At 39.9% G+C, this 20809-nt stretch overlaps 1 protein-coding gene across 2 annotated transcripts in view; it reads right to left on the bottom strand.

The window, feature by feature from the left end:
• The window catches only part of EMC2 (ER membrane protein complex subunit 2), a 224939-nt gene extending 205210 nt beyond the window's left edge, over positions 1-19729 (bottom strand). For both annotated transcript variants that reach the window (XM_053715284.1, XM_053715286.1), the window contains exon 1: positions 19618-19729. The gene's annotated coding sequence lies outside the window, so the exon portion shown is untranslated. The remainder of the gene's footprint in view (positions 1-19617) is intronic.
• Positions 19730-20809: the final 1080 nt, after the last annotated feature.

Here is a 20809-nt window from a genome sequence, read left to right as displayed (position 1 = left end):
GGAGCAAGCTACATTGAGTGCAATGGAGCGGTCGGGCCGGGCTGTGACTAGACAGCTGGCGAGATGCATTCTGAGGGAAAACCAGACCCACTCAGTAGAGCACAGAGGGCGGGTCTGAAAAACCCTCTTTTGTAATAAAAAATGCCCTGCAATATTATGTTTAATAAAGCTAGCACTAAAATAATGTTATATAATTCTGCACATAGTGCATATATAACATTATTTTCTATGTTTACTGGCCCTTTAAGAGCAATGCACCTTTTTCATTACTATATTTTTACCTTATAATTATGTGATGTTAGACCAAGAGCAAATGAAACATTTATTCAAGGGACATTCTAAAAACGTAGCATTGTTTTTTTTTCTGCAGCTAGCCTTCAATGCAATTTTCATTTGCTGCAATATATTATAAAAAAAAAAAAAAAAACCTTTAAAAATTGCTTTATTCTCCAAATAGTCATCACAGTTCAATTAAGCTGGTGCCATAGAGTAAACAACCTAATTTCAAATTTAATTTCAAAAAGTGACCTGTAGAAAATGCGGAGCTGGCTTCTGTACTGAGTTAAATGGCTTAAAAAAAAAAAAAAAAAAGCTGCAGGTAAAGGAGGAAACCTATAGCATGGTGAGTAATAACCATGCTACTGTAGTTGTACCAAGCTGTTTAAGGTTTAACTTCACCTATTTTTGTGTAAATAAATGTACATTAATAGTGCTCTTTAATATGCATGCTAGCACATTTTGAATTTAGTGTCCCTTTAAAACACCCCACATTCTGTATTAAGAAACGAAAGTAATCTATATGAGCTGACACTCAAAAGCCTGCATTGACTTTCTCAAGCTTGCTTTGCAAATTATAGTATATTTTATATCAGCTACAGTATAATTGTTTTCACCATGTATCGTGATAGAAACGGATCAAACATGAAACGCCCACAGTTTAGCCATTTCACAACTCAGTGTTATATCCTGCATAATCCACTTAAAAATCCATTTCATGTTGTCGTTTGTTTTTTTTAGGTACCCACACAAATACCACCTTGTTTTTCAGCTGTCCACACAAATATTTGGAAATGTGATATCAGAAATAGATTTTAATAGGGTACATGGAAAACCAACCAAATAAGACTCGTTATTTCCTAAATATTTCAAATACATTCCATGGTTCCCCATTTAGCATCAATTCACCTTCCCAAAACAAAAACAATTTGGGATACTATTCTTGAGTTATTGAAAAAAAAAAAAAATCACCCACCATCTGGCAATTTGGCACAAAATCAGTAGGAATAAAAATTTCTACCTACAAAACTATTTTTTTTATTTACCTATGAAAAGTAAAACATAATTTATGCTTACCTGATAGTTTTGGTTTATTTCATGCCACCATTTGACCAACAAATGTGATCATATTAAAAAAATAAAAAAAAACATAATTTATGCTTACCTGATAAATTTATTTCTCTTGTAGTGTATTCAGTCCACGGATCATCCATTACTTATGGGATATATTCCCTTCCCAACAGGAAGTTGCAAGAGGATCACCCAAAGCAGAGCTGCTATATAGCTCCTCCCCTCACATGTCATATACAGTAATTCGACCGAAACAAGACAAGAAAGGAGAAACCATAGGGTGCAGTGGCGACTGAAGTTTTAATTAAAATTTAGATCTGCCTTAAAAAAGACAGGGCTGGCCGTGGACTGAATACACTACAAGAGAAATAAATTTATCAGGTAAGCATAAATTATGTTTTCTCTTGTTAAGTGTATTCAGTCCACGGATCATCCATTACTTATGGGATACCAATACCAAAGCACACGGATGATGGGAGGGACAAGGCAGGAACTTAAACGGAAGGAACCACTGCCTGTAGAACCTTTCTCCCAAAAACAGCCTCCGAAGAAGCAAAAGTGTCAAATTTGTAAAATTTTGAAAAGGTGTGAAGCGAAGACCAAGTCGCAGCCTTGCAAATCTGTTCAACAGAGGCCTCATTCTTAAAGGCCCAGGAGGAAGCCACAGCTCTAGTAGAATGAGCTGTAATTCTTTCAGGGAGCTGCTGTCCAGCAGTCTCATAGGCTAAACGTATTATACTACGAAGCCAAAAAGAGAGAGAGGTTGCCGAAGCTTTTTGACCTCTTTTCTGTCCAGAATAAACGACAAACAGGGAAGAAGTTTGACGAAAATCTTTAGTTGCCTGTAAATAGAACTTCAGGGCACGGACTACGTCCAGATTATGCAAAAGACGTTCCTTCTTTGAAGAAGGATTAGGGCACAATGATGGGACAACAATCTCTTGATTGATATTCCTGTTAGAAACTACCTTAGGTAAAAACCCAGGTTTAGTACGCAGAACTACCTTGTCTGAATGAAAAACCAGATAAGGAGAATCACAATGTAAAGCAGATAACTCAGAGACTCTTCGAGCCGAGGAAATAGCCATCAAAAACAGAACTTTCCAAGATAAAAGCTTAATATCAATGGAATGAAGGGGTTCAAACGAAACACCTTGAAGAACTTTAAGAACCAAGTTTAAGCTCCACGGAGTAGCAACAGTTTTAAACACAGGCTTAATCCTAGCCAAAGCCTGACAAAATGCCTGGACGTCTGGAACTTCTGCCAGACGCTTGTGCAAAAGAATATACAGAGCAGAAATCTGTCCCTTCAACGAACTAGCAGATAAGCCCTTTTCCAAACCCTCTTGTAGAAAGGACAATATCCTAGGAATCCTAACCTTACTCCATGAGTAACTCTTGGATTCGCACCAATATAAGTATTTACGCCATATCTTATGGTAGATTTTTCTGGTAACAGGCTTCCTTGCCTGTATTAAGGTATCAATAACTGACTCTGAGAAGCCACGCTTGGATAGGATCAAGCGTTCAATCTCCATGCAGTCAGCCTCAGAGAAATTAGATTTGGATGGTTGAAAGGACCTTGTATTAGAAGGTCCTGCCTCAGAGGTAGAGACCATGGTGGACAGGACGACATGTCCACTAGGTCTGCATACCAGGTCCTGCGTGGCCATGCAGGCGCTATCAGAATCACCGATGCTCTCTCCTGTTTGATCTTGGCAATCAGTCGAGGCAGCAGAGGAAACGGAGGAAACACATAAGCCATGTTGAAGACCCAAGGGGCTGCTAGAGCATCTATCAGCGCCGCTCCCGGGTCCCTGGACCTGGATCCGTAACGAGGAAGCTTGGCGTTCTGGCAAAACGCCATGAGATCCAGTTCTGGTTTGCCCCAATGACGAATTAGTTGAGCGAACACCTCCGGATGAAGTTCCCACTCCACCGGATGAAAAGTCTGGCGACTTAGAAAGTCCGCCTCCCAGTTCTCCACGCCTGGGATGTGGATCGCTGACAGGTGGCAAGAGTGAAACTCTGCCCAGCGAATTATCTTTGAGACTTCTAACATCGCTAGGGAACTCCTGGTTCCCCCTTGATGGTTGATGTAAGCCACAGTCGTGATGTTGTCCGACTGAAATCTGATGAACCTCAGTGTTGCTAACTGAGGCCAAGCTAGAAGAGCCTTGAATATTGCTCTTAATTCCAGAATATTTATTGGGAGGAGTTTCTCCTCCTGAGTCCATGATCCCTGAGCCTTCAGGGAGTTCCTGACTGCGCCCCAACCTAGAAGGCTGGCATCTGTTAGAATCGTCCAGTCTGGCCTGCGAAAGGTCATGCCCTTGGACAGATGGACCCGAGAAAGCCACCAGAGAAGAGAATCTCTGGTCTCTTGATCCAGATTTAGTAGAGGGGACAAATCTGAGTAATCCCCATTCCACTGACTTAGCATGCATAATTGCAGCGGTCTGAGATGCAGGCGCGCAAATGGCACTATGTCCATTGCCGCTACCATTAAGCCGATTACTTCCATGCACTGAGCCACTGACGGGCGTGGAATGGAATGAAGGACACGGCAAGCATTTAGAAGTTTTGACAACCTGGACTCCGTCAGGTAAATTTTCATCTCTACCGAATCTATAAGAGTCCCTAGGAAGGAGACTCTTGTGAGTGGTGATAGAGAACTCTTTTCCACGTTCACCTTCCACCCATGCAACCTCAGAAATGCCAGAACTATCTCAGTATGAGACTTGGCAATTTGAAAGCTTGACGCCTGTATCAGGATGTCGTCTAGATACGGAGCCACCGCTATGCCTCGCGGTCTTAGAACCGCCAGAAGTGAGCCCAGAACCTTTGTAAAGATTCTCGGGGCCGTAGCTAACCCGAAGGGAAGAGCTACAAACTGGTAATGCCTGTCTAGGAAGGCAAATCTTAGGTACCGATAATGATCTTTGTGAATCGGTATGTGAAGGTAGGCATCCTTTAAGTCCACTGTGGTCATGTACTGACCCTCTTGGATCATGGGTAGGATGGTTCGAATAGTTTCCATTTTGAATGATGGAACTCTTAGGAATTTGTTTAAGATCTTTAGGTCCAAGATTGGTCTGAAGGTTCCCTCTTTCTTGGGAACCACAAACAGATTTGAGTAAAATCCTTGCCCTTGTTCCGTCCGCGGAACTGGGTGGATCACCCCCATTACAAGGAGGTCTTGTACACAGCGTAGAAATGCCTCTTTCTTTATTTGGTTTGCTGATAACCTTGAAAGATGAAATCTCCCTTGTGGAGGAGAAGCTTTGAAGTCCAGAAGATATCCCTGGGATATGATCTCCAACGCCCAGGGATCCTGGACATCTCTTGCCCACGCCTGGGCGAAGAGAGAAAGTCTGCCCCCCACTAGATCTGTTTCCGGATAGGGGGCAATCCCTTCATGCTGTTTTAAGGGCAGTAGTAGGTTTTCTGGCCTGCTTGCCCTTGTTCCAGGACTGGTTAGTTTTCCAGGCCTGTCTGTAACGAGCAACAGTTCCTTCCTGTTTTGGAGCGGAGGAAGTTGATGCTGCTCCTGCCTTGAAGTTTCGAAAGGCATGAAAATTAGACTGTTTGGCCTTCGATTTGGCCCTGTCCTGAGGAAGGGTATGACCCTTACCTCCAGTAATGTCAGCGATAATTTCTTTCAAGCCGGGCCCGAATAAGGTTTGCCCCTTGAAAGGAATATTAAGCAATTTAGATTTAGAAGTCACGTCAGCTGACCAGGATTTAAGCCATAGCGCTCTGCGCGCCTGGATGGCGAATCCGGAGTTCTTAGCCGTTAGTTTAGTTAAATGTACAATGGCATCAGAAACAAATGCATTAGCTAGCTTAAGTGCTTTAAGCTTATCCATAATTTCATCCAATGGAGCTGTGCGAATGGCCTCTTCTAGAGACTCAAACCAGAATGCCGCAGCAGCAGTGACAGGCGCAATGCATGCAAGGGGCTGTAAGATAAAACCTTGTTGAACAAACATTTTCTTAAGGTAACCTTCTAATTTTTTATCCATTGGATCCGAAAAAGCACAACTATCCTCCACCGGGATAGTGATACGCTTAGCTAAAGTAGAAACTGCTCCCTCCACCTTGGGGACCGTTTGCCATAAGTCCCGTGTAGTGGCGTCTATTGGAAACATTTTCCTAAATATAGGAGGTGGGGAAAAGGGCACACCAGGTCTATCCCACTCCTTGCTAATAATTTCTGTAAGCCTTTTAGGTATAGGAAAAACGTCAGTACACACCGGCACCGCATAGTATCTATCCAGCCTACATAATTTCTCTGGAATTGCAACTGTATTACAGTCATTCAGAGCCGCTAAAACCGCCCCTAGCAATACACGGAGGTTCTCAAGCTTAAATTTAAAATTAGAAATCTCTGAATCCGGTTTCCCTGGATCAGATCCGTCACCCACAGAATGAAGCTCTCCGTCCTCATGTTCTGCAAACTGTGACGCAGTATCAGACATGGCTCTCACAGCACCAGCGCGCTCTGTCTTTATCCCAGAGCTATCGCGCTTGCCTCTTAATTCTGGCAATTTAGATAATACTTCTGTCAGGGTATTATTCATAATAGTGGACATGTCTTGCAAAGTGATTTGTATGGGCGTCCCTGATGTACTTGGCGCCACAATATTACGCGCCTCCTGAGCGGGAGGCGAAGGTACTGACACGTGAGGAGAGTTAGTCGGCATAACTTCCCCCTCGTCGTCTGGTGATAATTCTTTTATAGATAAAGACTGACCTTTATTATTTAAAGTGAAATCAATACATTTAGTACACATATTTCTATGGGGCTCCACACTGGCCTTCAAACATAATGAACAAACAGATTCATCTGTGTCAGACATGTTTAAACAGACTAGCAAGCTTGGAAAACACTTTGAAATAAGTTTACAAGCACTAAATAAAACGCTACTGCGCCTTTAAGAAGCACAAAAAAATTGTCACAGTTGAAATAACAATGAACCAAATCAGTTATAGCAACCAAATTTTCACAATAAATGTATTAAGTTAGCAGAGCATTGCACCCACTTGCAAATGGATGATTAACCCCTTAATACCCAAACCGGATAAATAATATAGTAAAAAAAGTTTTTTAACACAGTCAAACACACTGTTACAGGTCTGCTGTGACTGATTACCTCCCTCAAAATGACTTTTGAAGTCCCCTGAGCTCTCTAGAGACGTCCTGGGTCATGCAGGAAGAAAGAGGAAGACAGAGACTGAATTTTTACTGCGCAAAAAAGCGCTAAAATAGGCCCCTCCCACTCATATTACAACAGTGGGAAGCCTCAGTTAACTGTTTCCATGCAGAAATATAAGTCAGCCATGTGGAAAAATCATGCCCCAATAAATTTTATCACCAAAGTACCTCACAAAAATGATTAAACATGCCAGCAACCGTTTTAAACATCTTTTTATTTTTATTTTTTTTAAAGAGTATGTATCTCTATTGATAAGCCTGATACCAGTCCTTCTACTGCATTTAAGACTTATAACATTACTTCAGTAATAGTATTTTCTTAGTCAAATTCCATTCCTAGAAAATTACTTTACTGTATATACATTAATCAGCCTGATACCAGTCACTTCCACTGCATTTAAGGCTGTACTTACATAACATCGGTATCAGCAGTATTTTCTTAGTCAATTCCATTCCTTAGAAAAATATTTTACTGCACATACCTTATTTGCAGGGGACCCCGCACGCTATTCCCTTTCTGAAGTTACCCCACTCCTCAGAATGTGCGAGAACAGCCAGTGGATCTTAGTTACTTCTGCTAAGATCATAGAAAACACAGGCAGATTCTTCTTCCAAATACTGCCTGAGAAAAAAACAGCACACTCCGGTGCCATTTAAAAATAACAAACTTTTGATTGAAGAAATAATTAAGTATAAAACACCACTCTCCTCTCCCGACCTCCATCTATGTTGAGAGTTGCAAGAGAATGACTGGATAAGACATGTGAGGGGAGGAGCTATATAGCAGCTCTGCTTTGGGTGATCCTCTTGCAACTTCCTGTTGGGAAGGGAATATATCCCATAAGTAATGGATGATCCGTGGACTGAATACACTTAACAAGAGAAATAATGTTTTCACAAACTTTGGGTTTCTCGTAGAAATTATTGATACACAACTACTGCAGTCATAAGACAAATGGTTGTAAAAGCTTCTCTAGGATCCCCTTTGCTCAAACATAGAAGACATGCATGGCTTTGCCATTATTTTTTTGTTAATAAGATAGCTGCTAATTGCAGCTAGGCACCACACTTCTGAACTTCAAAGTAGCAAAGGAGTTAATCAGTTAACTGTAATATTTACTTTAGTGTAGGGAATATCCTCGCTCCTAACACCTTCCAAACTGCTCTCTTTCCTCCCACTAGTCATCACCATCTTCCACCATTCTTATATACTGGTAGCTAGTGTACCAGTATGGAGTTAAGGGCTTTTTTTTATTATTTATTTACTTATTCATTCATATTTTCTGCAGTATAGCGATCTCTCCTCACCATCCCTTTTTCCTGATCACTCAGAAAGAAGCTCTTTGTCCCCACTCCTACTGCACTGCTATCATTTTTACTGGCATTCTACAAGCATGCATTCTGGGGGGGGGGGGGTCGTTTGTTTTATTTGTTGTTTTTTCCTGTAGTGCAGGAATCTCCCCTCACACTCCCTCCAAAGCCTTTTTTTTCTGTAGTGTAGGGACCCCCCTCCACAATTCCCTTTTCTGTAGTTTCCTTCCCTCTCCCTTCCTGAGATCTATTCTATAGTGTAAGGACCCGCCTCTCGCTCCAGCAATGGACCGTCCACCCACCTTCTGTCTCTCCTACACCTCCCACTTGTACCACCGTACCAATACAGACAGTGTCCGTATTAGTCATGACTTCATACGGTAATGAAGCATAATCAGTACTCCCTTATCAAATGAGGGCAGATGCCTTCTGTCCCCAGCTGCGATACCCAATTTCAAAGCTGAAAGTGGAGCGTGCAGCATAAGCTAGAATGTTGGACATAGGTTCTACGTCAACACAGTACACTGGACAAAGTAGTACCTATGTCCATTTGGTGCAAAAACATAATTTATGTAAGAACTTACCTGATAAATTCATTTCTTTCATATTGGCAAGAGTCCATGAGCTAGTGACGTATGGGATATACAATCCTACAAGGAGGGGCAAAGTTTCTCAAACCTCAAAAATGCCTATAAATACACCCCTCACCACACCCACAATTCAGTTTAATGAATAGCCAAGTAGTGGGGTGAAAAAGAAAGGAGTAAAAAGCATCAAAAGGGAACTGGAAATATAATTGTGCTTTATACAAAAAATCATAACCATCATAAAAAGGGTGGGTCTCATGGACTCTTGCCAATATGAAAGAAATTAATTTATCAGGTAAGTTCTTAATAAATTATGTTTTCTTTCATGTAATTGGCAAGAGTCCATGAGCTAGTGACGTATGGGATAGTAATATCCAAGATGTGGAACTCCACAGAAGAGTCACTAGAGAGGGAGGGATAAAAATAATAACAGCCATTTTCCACTGAAAAAATAAATCCACAACCAAAAAAATATAAAAGTTTTTTTCTCATAGTTGAAAAGAAAAAAACAAAACATAAGCAGAAGAATCAAACCGAAACAGCTGCCTGAAGAACTTTTCTACCAAAAACTGATTCCGAAGAAGCAAATACATCAAAACGGTAGAATTTAGTAAATGTATGCAAAGAAGACCAAGTTGCTGCTTTGCAAATCTGATCAACTGAAGCTTCATTCTTAAAAGCCCACGAAGTGGAGACTGACCTAGTAGAATGAGCTGTAATTTTCTGAGGCGGGGCCTGACCCAACTCCAAATAAGCCTGATTAATCAAAAGCTTTAACCAAGATGCCAAGGAAATGGCAGAAGCTTTCTGACCTTTCCTAGAACCAGAAAAGACAACAAATAGACTAGTCTTTCTGAAATCTTTAGTAGCTTCAATATACTTCAAAGCTCTTACAACATCCAAAGAATGTAAGGATCTCTCAAAAGTATTCTTAGGATTAGGACACAAAAAGAGGGAACAACCTTAGGTAGAAATTTAAATGAAGTCCACAAAACTGCCTTATCCTGATGGAAAATCAGAAAAGGAGATTCACAAGAAAGAGCAGATAATTCAGAAACTCTTCTAGCAGAAGAGATGGCCAAAAGGAACAACACTTTCCAAGAAAGTAGTTTAATGTCCAAAGAATGCATAGGCTCAAAGGAGGAGGAGAATGCCTGTAAAGCATTCAAAACCAAATTAAGACTCCAAGGAGGAGAAATTGATTTAATGACAGGCTTGATATGGCCTAAAGCCTGTACAAAACAGTGAATTTTAGGAAGCTTAGCAATCTTTCTGTGAAATAAAACAGAAAGAGCAGAGATGTATCCCTTTGAAGGAACTTGCAGACAAACCTTTATTAAAACCACCCTGAAGAAACTGTAAAATTCTAGGAATTTTAAAAGAATGCCAGGAGAATTTATGAAAAGAACACCATGAAATATAAGCCTTCCAAACTCGATAATAAATCTTCCTAGAAATAGATTTATGAGACTGTAACATAGTATTAATAACTGAGTCAGAGAAACCTCTATGACTAAGCACTAGGCGTTCAATTTCCATACCTTCAACTTTAATGATTTGAGATCCTGATGGAAAAAACTGACCTTGAGACAGAAGGTCTAGTATTAAAGGAAGTGGCCAAGGTTGGCAACAGGACATCCAGACAAGATCCGCATACCAAAACCCGTGAGACCATGCTGGAGCTACCAGAAACAAAAATGGATTGTTCCATGATGATTTTGGAAATCACTCTTGGAAGAGAGGCGGCAAGATATAAGCAGGTTAGTAACACCAAGGAACTGCTGACGCATCCACTGACTCCGCTAGAGGATCCCTGGACCTGGACAGGTAACTTGGAAGTTTCTTGTTTAGATGGGAAGCCATCAGATCTATTTCTGAACCCCACATCTGAACAATCTGAGAAAACACATCTGAATGGAGCGACCACTCCCCTGGATGTAAAGTCTGACGGCTTAGATAATCAGCTTCCCAATTGTCTACACCTGGGATATGTACCGCAGAAATTAGACAAGAGCTGGATTCCGCCCAAGAAAGTATCCGAGATACTTCTTTCATAGCTAGGGGACTGCGAGTCCCACCCTGATGATTGACATATGCCACAGTTGTGATATTGTCTGTCTTAAAACAAATGAATGGTTCTCTCTTCAACAGAGGCCAAACCTGAAGAGCCCTGAAAATAGCACGGAGTTCCAAAATATTGATTGGTAACCTTGCCTCTTGAGATTTCCAAACCCCTTGTGCTGTCAGAGATCCCCAGGCAGCTCCCCAACCTGAAAGACTTGCATCTGTTGAGATCACAGTCCAGGTTGGACAAACAAAAGAAGCCCCTTGAACTAAGCAATGGCGATCTAACCACCAAGTCAGAGAGAGTCGAACATTTGGATTTAAAGATATTAATTGTGATATCTTTGTATAATCTCTGCACCATTGATTCAGCATACAAAGCTGGAGAAGTCTCATATGAAAACGAGCAAAGGGGATCGCGTCTGATGCTGCAGTCATGAGACCTAAAACTTCCATGCACATAGCTACTGAAGGGAATGATTGAGACTGAAGGTTCCGACAAGCTGAAACCAATTTTAAACGTCTCTTGTCTGTTAGAGACAGAGTCATGGACACTGAATCTATCTGGAAACCTAAAAAGGTGACCCTTGTCTGAGGAATCAAGGAACTTTTTGGTAAATTGATCCTCCAACCATGTCTTTGAAGAAACAACCCTAGGTGATTTGTGTGAGATTCTGCAGAATGTAAAGACTGAGCTAGAACCAAGATATAGTCCAAATAAGGAAACACTGCAATACCCCGTTCTCTGATTACAGAGAGTAGGGCACCGAGAACCTTTGAAAAGATTCTTGGAGCTGTCTCTAGGCCAAATGGAAGAGCAACAAATTGGTAATGCTTGTCTAGAAAAAAGAATCTCAGAAACTGATAGTGGTCTGGATGAATCGGAATATGAAGATATGCATCCTGTAAGTCTATTGTGGACATATAATGCCCTTGTTGAACAAAAGGCAGAATAGTCCATATAGTCACCATTTTGAAAGTTGGCACCCTTACAAAACGATTCAAAATTTTCAGATCCAGAACTGGCCTGAATGAATTTTCTTTCTTTCGAACAATGAATAGATTTGAATAAAACCCCAGACCCTGTTCCTGAAACGGAACTGGTATGATTACCCCTGAAAGCTCCAGGTCTGAAACACACTTCAGAAAAGCCTGAGCCTTTACTGGATTTGCTGGGATGCATCAGAGAAAAAAAATCTTCTCACAGGAGGTCTTACTTTGAATCCTATTTTGGACGGAATCTGCCCAAATACTTTGGAAGAATCTTAATCTGCCCTCTACCAGCTGAGCAGGAATGAGGGACGCAACTTTATGCAGACTTGGGGGCTGGCTTTGGCTTCTTAAACGGCTTGGATTTACTCCAACTTGAAGGTTTCCAATTGGAACCAGATTCTTTGGGGGAAGGATTGGTTTTCTGTTCCTTACTTTGTCGAAAGTAACAAAAAACGTTTAGAAGCTTTAGAATTACCCTTAGGTCTTTTATCCTGAGGCAAAAAACTCCCTTCCCCCCAGTGACAGTTGAAATAATCAAATACAACTGAGAACCAAATAAATTATTACCTTGGAAGAAAGAGATAGTAATCTAGATACCATGTCAGCATTCCAATATTTGAGCCAAAAAGCTCTTCTAGCTAAAATAGCTAAAGACATAGATTTAACATCAATCTTTATGATATCAAAAATGGCATCACAAATAAAATGATTAGCATGTTGAAGCAAGCGAACAATGCTAGACAAATCAGGATCTATTTCCTGATGCGCTAAACTTTCCAACCAAAGAGTTGATGCAGCTGCAACATCAGCCATAGAAATGGCAGGCCTGATAAGATAGCCAGAATATAAATAAGCTTTCCTTAGATAAGATTCAAGTTCCTATCTAAAGGGTAGTACATTTGGCAAGAACAGAAATAGCCCCATCAACTTTGGGGATCTTTTCCCAAAACTCCAATCTGACTGCTGGCAAAGTACACAATTTTGTTAAACCTTGAAGAAGGGATAAAATAAGTACCAGGTCCATTCCATTCCTTATAAATCATATCAGAAACCGCATCAGGAACTGGAAAAACCTCTGGAGCAACCAAAGGAGGCTTATAAACAGAATTTAAACGTTTACTAGTTTTAGAATCAAGAGGACTAGTTTCCTCAATATCCAACGTAATCAACACCTCTTTTAACAAGGAACGAATATACTCCATTTTAAATAAATAAGTAGATTTGTCAGTGTCAATATCTGAGGTAGGATCTTCTGAATATATGGACACATAGTGAGTATTATACTAACATAGACCATATGATGACTAAAGACCATAAAGCTCACTCAATTTAGCTAAAAATAGCCCATATACCTACATTAACAGTATGAAATAACAAATATATATATATGTACATAGTGCATACAACAATGATTGCAACTTTCTTTTAAGATAGATACATATATACAAAATAGCGATATTACAATTGCAAATGCCAATACACAAAAGGAAAAGAAAGTGTAAGTCTATTTCGTTCCCTTGTTATAACCTAAGTTTAATGCCCTAAATTTGATCACTTCCTAATTAATGTGAAAACATATATAGAGGATTTAATCCAATCATGAGGGATTAGAAGGAAAAAAGGTTATAAACCATGTTTAGAATTCATGGGAAACTCAATCACACTATCAAGTCCCTTTCTTCTCAGTAACACAGGGATTAAAAAGGGATCTTCAAAGTCAAAAAGACTGAGATAATGATGCGAAGATAATAGCATCTTCAGGATGCTGGATACACAGGCCAAAGGGTTATTACTCCAAAAAATTAATGAGATCAAACTCTGAATTTAATCCATAAGGGATCCTTGTTTTTAGTCTGTGTATCCAGTATGCCTCCCTTTTGGACAATAATTTATCCCTATCTCCTCCTCTTGATTTGCATCTCACCAGTTCAACTAAGGTCCATTTCAAGGAATGGGGACTACTGTTGTGCCTCTCCTTGAAATGACGCACTAGCGGTGTGGTTAATTTACCTGCTTTTATGTTAGTAAGGTGTTCCCTTATTCTGTCCCTTGTTTCTCTCGTCGTGAGTCCTGTGTACTGAATTTCACATTCAGTACAAGTCAGGAGATACACAGCATAAGAGGTTCTGCAATTTAGACAAGATAGATGTTCAAATTGCTCTCCTGTCGCTGTGCTGGAAAAGCCATTACCTTGTTGTAAGTACATACACGCTGTGCACTGTGTGTAACTGCACCTGTATGTGCCCTTGTATCTTAGCCATGATGAGGTTTGAGTATGTGTATCTGGCCTCAACTTAGTGGGTGCCAATATATTACCTATACTTTTCCCTTTTCTAAAGGCGTATCTGCAGCCTTTGGGTATAACATTAGGCCAGATACACATACTCAAACCTCATCATGGCTAAGATACAAGGGCACATACAGGTGCAGGTAAATATTTTTAACCTATTAGCTGGCTTTAACTGATATTTAAGGATCATTTAGGCAAGTGACTTGAGCTACGATTACGGCCCTTGGTGCTGAAACGCGTCAGCAAGCAGTCCCTGGGGTGGAACAAGCACCTCTCACTTGTCTATGGAATGAAGTTTGTTCAGTGATGAACTTTTAATGTTTTCTTCAATAAAGTTTTTGCAACATCTATCAGCTACCAGTGCATCCTTGAATCCCTCAATTGCTACATGTTAAAGAAACGGAGGATTTGCACAGAGTTACAGGTGTTTATTCCTGTAAGCATAGTCTACTCACCTCTCGCGAGAGTTGAAGCATTGGGGAGAGATAGTGACGTCAGACGCCGAGAAACCTTGAGGCTGGAAAACGGAGCACAGCCTAGCGGAGCAGTTGGTTTGTTTTCTGCAGTCCGCATAAAGGACCACACCAGCGGAATAAGGTACCGTAGTGTCGGGAAACTCTGAAGCCTGTGGGAGGTAAGGTCTATCTTTGAAGTACGTTTACACTGTCGTTTGCGCCCCAAAGCAGAGGTGAGTGGTGAAGAAGCGGACTTGATCAGCTTATTCACACTAGAATTACAGTTGTTATATGCTCACAGATACTTTTGGGAATGAATTGGTGCCGATATCGTCTGTAAATTTACAAGTAGGATCTTCTGAATCAGATAGATCCTCATCAGAGGAGGATTATTCAGTATATTGTCGGTCATTTGAAATTTCATCAACTTATGAGAAGTTTTAAAAGACCTTTTATGTTAATTAGAAGGCGGGAGAGAAGACAAAGCCTTCTGAATCGCATCAGCAATAAAATCTTTTATATTCACAGGGATATCATGTACATTAGATGTTGAAGGAACAACAGGCATTGTACTATTACTGATGGATACATTCTCTGCATGTAAAAGCTTATCATGACAAAAAATACATACCACAGCTGGAGATATAATCTCCACAAATTTACAACAGATACACTTAGCTTTGGTAGAACTGTTATCATGCAGCAGGGTTCCAACAGTGGTTTCTGAGACAGGATCAGATTGAGACATCTTGCAAATGTAAGAGAAAAAACAACATATAAAGCAAAATTACCTTGGAAAGAAAGAGAGAGTAATCTAGATACCATGTCAGCATTCCAATATTTTAGCCACAAATAAATATGGCAGTTTCATGGGGAATGAGGAAAAAATGCAAACAGCATAGCCCTCTAACATAGAAAAAGGCAAGAGGCATATAGGAATGGGGTTTCAAATAATGAAATTTGGCGCCAAGTATGACGCGCAAAGAAAACATTTTAGCGCTAACAACATCTGGAAATGACAAACTCGCGTCATTGCAGACGCAACTTTGTGCAAGGAAACTCGGCGTCAACTAAGACGCCGGAAATGACGAATTTGAATCACCAGACCACCGCGGCAAAAAAATTCTCGCGCCAAAAATGACGCAATAAACATCAGCATTTTGCAACCTTGCGAGCCTAATTTTGCCCGCGAAAATTTAATGAAAAAACAGTCAATTTGAAAAAAGACTATACCCCAGGTAAGAAAAAAATATTTTCCTAAATATATTTTTCCCCAAATATGAAACTGATAGTCTGCAAAAAGAAATATACATAAGCTTGACTCATGGCAAATATAAGTACAATACATATATTTAGTACTTTATATTAATACATAAAGTGCCAAACCATAGCTGAGAGTGTCTTAAGTAATGAAAAAACATACTTAGCAAAAGACACCCATCGACATAGCAGAAAGCCAAACCAGTACTGAAACAGTTATCAGTAGAGGTAATGGAATATATGAGTATATCGTCGATCTGAAAAAGAGAGGTAGGAGATGAATCTCTATGACCGATAACAGAGAACCTATGAAAAAGTTTTCCCGCGAGGAAAACCATAGAATTCAATAGGTGATACTCCCTTCACATCCCTCTGACATTCATTGTACTCAGAGGAATCGGGCTTCAAAATGCTGAGAAGCGCATATCAACGTAGAAATCTTAGCACAAACTTACTTCACCACCTCCATAGGAGGCAAAATTTGTAAAACTGAATTGTGGGTGTGGAGAGGGGTGTATTTATAGGCATTTTGAGGTTTGGGAAACTTTTCCCCTCCTGGTAGGATTGTATATCCCATACGTCACTAGCTCATGGACTCTTGCCAATTACATGAAAGAAAAGGTTAAATAATGTGAGCACCTCTCTATCAAATAAAACCCTAAAACAAGAATAATGTTGTGAGGGATTTGTTATTGTAGCTGCAAAGAAAAAAGGACCTCTAATCTAAAAGAAGAAGAAGAAGAAGAAGAATATTGCTTTCAAATATGTCCCTCTGTGAATTGTAAAGAACAACAGAGGGTATACCCAACTCCCTTTTGTTATTCTATGTTCCTACGGCTCTATCAGGTGATTACTGTTGCTACTGACAAGCACCCCCCCTCATTTAAAAGAGAGGGCTAACCTCTCTTAAAAGAGGGGATCACTTGCCCAATTTTAATGCTTATATAATTGACATTCCTATGACAATCACCTACTACCTACATGGGCATGCGACCATTCATTTGAAAGAATGTTATATCCTCTTTCATTTGAGGGATATTGAGTCTGTTTTGATGCCCCAATATCCCTTAATGACAGCATACTTCACACAAACAGTAAATACATTACATAGCATGTACAGTGTGGTTAACTCAAGACAACTACTCTCCCATAATACCAGATAGATTTAGATTATCAGGTTTTAAGGGTATTATAATGAGTGGTTTCCCTGACTAAATAAAGCATGGGAACCAAAACTTAGTTGTCACTAATAATAAGATTGTCTTTGGGCTACATTACATTATAATCACATTTATTCTAAGGATAAAACATTAAATAATTAGATTGTAATTAAATTTGTAATTAAAACTGCATAAAAAATTAATAAGTATTAATGGATGTAACTGTAAAAAAATATACAGGCTTTTTTATTCTACAGCACTAAGAAGGGTCATAAAAGAAAAGAAAAAAACGAAGGTTAAAGGTGTCCCGTAAATATTAGTTTGGACCACTGTGACATAGAGATTATGGAACACTTTCAGCATAGAAGCAGCCCGGAGCATTAGTGTGAATTAAATCTACCATGCCAGTCTCAGAGTCACCCCTACACTTCCTAGCTGATGCCAAGGCAGACCTACCAACATGTTGCAAAAAGCATGCTGGACTGGGAGACAAAGGGTTGGGTAGTAACAGCGCCATCGCTGTTACTGCACACATCACCCTACGGGGTTCAATAAACTAAGGATTCTACCCCTGGCTCCTAAATTTGTGTGTTATTCTCCAAATATCCATATACAAAATACCAGTGTCTGGCACCTAATTTTAAAACAGATTTGTCACGCCCTGCAACTGCAAAGCATTTAAAGGGAAATCATTTTTCACATTATTGTGCAGTATGCGTACAATTAAAAGAACATTTTCCGACACTCACTATTTGAGTAGACAACTTTACCTACATTTTGGCTCCCAAAACAACATTGGTTCCCCGTGATAGTCCACCTATCAGCCGTAGATTGATTTATTATTTATTTGAAAAAATGTCACAGGGTTGTTTGCAAACCACAACCCCCATCAGTAGTGCTATTCGCTTCATTTTATCTTAGCAGCCTAATGCTTTGACCAGTGCTAGCGATAGGGTTGTGATTTGCAAACCTGTGTTTGTTTGTTTTTTTAAAAAAACAACTTACAGGCAGGCTATTTAGGGAGAACGAAGCCTATTTTAGGAGCCATAATCTAGTTAAAACAGTCTACACAAAAGGTAGGTGGTAGAATACCATCTTTAACTGTGCACTTACTGCACACAGATAGCAACATTAAAAGAACATTTTATATATAAAAAGTAAAAAATATTGTATTTTAAAACATTTAAATTACTAAATATATACATCTTACTTAAAGATAAAGTAAATTCAAATAGAGAATTAGCAGACATGCATGCTTTTTGGTAATTAGAAAACTGCTAACTGCAGCTGTGCACCACACTTCTGAAATACCCAACAGTGAAGGGGTTAATTAGTTAGCTGGTAATGGTATTGTAATGTAGGGATTACCCTCCCATTGCTCTGATCACTTCTAAAATAGCTCTCCCCCTCACTATCTTAGGTACTGGAAGACAGTAACAGTATGCAGTTTAGGGCTTTTTTTTTTTTTGCAGTAGAGTGAGTAGAGATCCCTCCTCAACCCTACCACTTTCCTGATCCCTCCCAAACAGTTCTCTAACACCCACCCCTACCACTAGTGGCAGCCATCTTAGATACTGGCAGCTGTTTGCCAGTATCCAATATTTTTTTTATTATTTTAGACATTTATTAATATTTGCATCTGTAGTGTAGGGATTACCTCCCCGTAATCATTATGTAGGCCCCACATCCTGATTTCCCCTATGTCTGTAGTTTAGCGACCCATCCCTCCTTCTCCCTTCCATACTTGTTTTCTATAGCATAGGGTCCCCACTCCCTCCACAGCTGGGCCGCCCACCTGCCTTCCTACCGGCACTAACGGATAATCCTTAAAGAAAATGACAGACACTGTCACATGATCTGGGTTCATATTGTAATGGAGTATTGATCGTGCTCTGTTACCATATGAAGGCAGGTGCTGGAAGCCCGCAAACAGCAAATCATTGGGCTTCCACTGGCAGCAGTGTTTTGCAACATTGTTTGTAGCAGTGGTATACATAGTTGCCAACTCTACTGCCATAGAACAATGAAGAAGGATGCATGTTCCTGTGCTCCAATAAGCCTACCTATATTTCTTTTTCAACAAAAAAACAAAGCAAATGTGATAGTGCATTCTAATTTAATTCTATTATCTGAATCATGAAAGTTTAAAGGGCCATAATAGTCTGTTACATGCTCTAATTTGTAAAATGTGTTTAACGCCAGCAAAGGTCCTGAGCAGAAACCACCGCTGATCCAATCAGCAGCTCTGGTCACATAGCTGAGTAATGCAACTAGCACTGCTAAATGGATTAGCTAATTGCTCCTGTGCCCCTCCAAATGAGACTACAGCTAGTGAGCAAATGAGAAGACAAATAAGTGTATGCCCAATTTATGTTTCTAATTTTTATTGTTTATTTGTAAAGTGTCAATTTACTGACACAGAAGTACAAGCCCTATGTCTTTTACATGGCACACAATGGGGTGTCCCAGGAGTGAAGTCTGCATATTTAACTCACTAAAAGAAGGAAATGTGCAGTGTATTAACCCGTGTGCAATTTCCATTACCACAAAAAAGCATACATAGTGATTTAATACAATTCGATCATAATTGTACAAATCATATTATGCATGTGCACACAAAAAAAAAAAAAATGAAAGAAAATAATTATCAACAGAAGAAGTTTCATCTGGTATAGGGTAATAAGGTGTCAATCAAATCTTTTCTCGAAATAATACGTACTAAGATCTTTATTTTAGTAATTATTTTAAACGAGGGCACAGGACATGAACAGATGACTGTCATATAAATTCTCATATGGCCTGTTCTATCATACTAATTATTAAACTCCCTAAAGCTAAGCACAAACAGCATACACATAATTATGTTAACATCGTGACAGGCACATCCGCATAACTATAACAGTACAGCTGAGCCCCGTTCTTTATAAAGTACCTATTTGTGTTCCAGATGACTCAATGGCCGCCAGATCAGGAAGCTGTAACTATGCTGGCCTCACTGCCCTGCTAGTGACGGGAACATTCAATTGGCTGCCGCTCTACGTTCACCACGTGACGTCGGGAGAGCACGTAAAAGACGTCTACGGATGCTGTGTGGTATCACTTCATCGCTTGACGGGTCTGTTGTAATGTTTCGCACACCTTAATAATGCAGGTTGTTACACGAATTACAATACTGTTTTTCGTAGTTCTAATGGACAGATAAAAGCTGGAACTGGAAAATCGTATGATCAAATATTGAATATATCCAAGTGTGGTCAGTTGTATGACATAAAAAATACCAATATTACACGACTATTGTAAAGCAGTAGTTTGTCACTTTCATTTCTCAATGTTTGTAGCTATATTAAATTCAAGAAGCACCATTTTTTAAAGGATGTTATAGTGTAAAGAATTGTTTAATTGGGGCATTTATTTTTAATACGAAAAGCCCTGCAAAGAGTTAAACTAAAGTAACCAGTTGTATCTGTTTTTAAAGGGACAGTAAATGCAAACAATAATGTTACATAATTCTGCACAGTGTAGTGCAGAATTCTGTAACATTATCTTATCGACAGCTTTAAAAATCAAATGGCTAGATTGCGAGTTTTTGTCGGTAAGGCTTGCGGGGCTAACAAGCAAAAAAGTGAGCGGGAGCTAAATTTAGCTCCACATCTCACCTCAATACCAGCGCTTCTTACGGTAGCGGTGAGCTGGCTCAACGTGCTCGTGCACGATTTCCCCATAGGAATCAATGGGGCCGATTCGGCTGAAAAAAAGTCTAACACCTGCAAAAAAGCAGCGTTCAGCTCCTAACGCAGCCCCATTGATTCCTATGGGGAAATACTTTTTATGTCTACACCTAACACCCTAACATGAACCCCGAGTCTAAACACCCCTAATATTACACTTATTAACCCCTAATATGATGCCCCCGACATTGCCGCAACCTTCACTATATTATTAACCCCAAATCTGCCGCTCCGGACCCCGCCACCACCTACATTATACTTATGAACCCCTAATCTGTCGCCCCCAACATCGCCAATACCTACATTAAATTATTAACCCCTATTCTGCCACCCCAATGTCGTCGCAACCTACCTACAATTATTAACCCCTAATCTGCCTCCCCCAACGTCGCCGCC

The sequence above is a fragment of the Bombina bombina genome, chromosome 5 (assembly GCF_027579735.1).
Source record: "Bombina bombina isolate aBomBom1 chromosome 5, aBomBom1.pri, whole genome shotgun sequence".
Taxonomy (NCBI): domain Eukaryota; kingdom Metazoa; phylum Chordata; class Amphibia; order Anura; family Bombinatoridae; genus Bombina; species Bombina bombina.
This window is presented reverse-complemented; position numbering and strand designations above follow the sequence as displayed.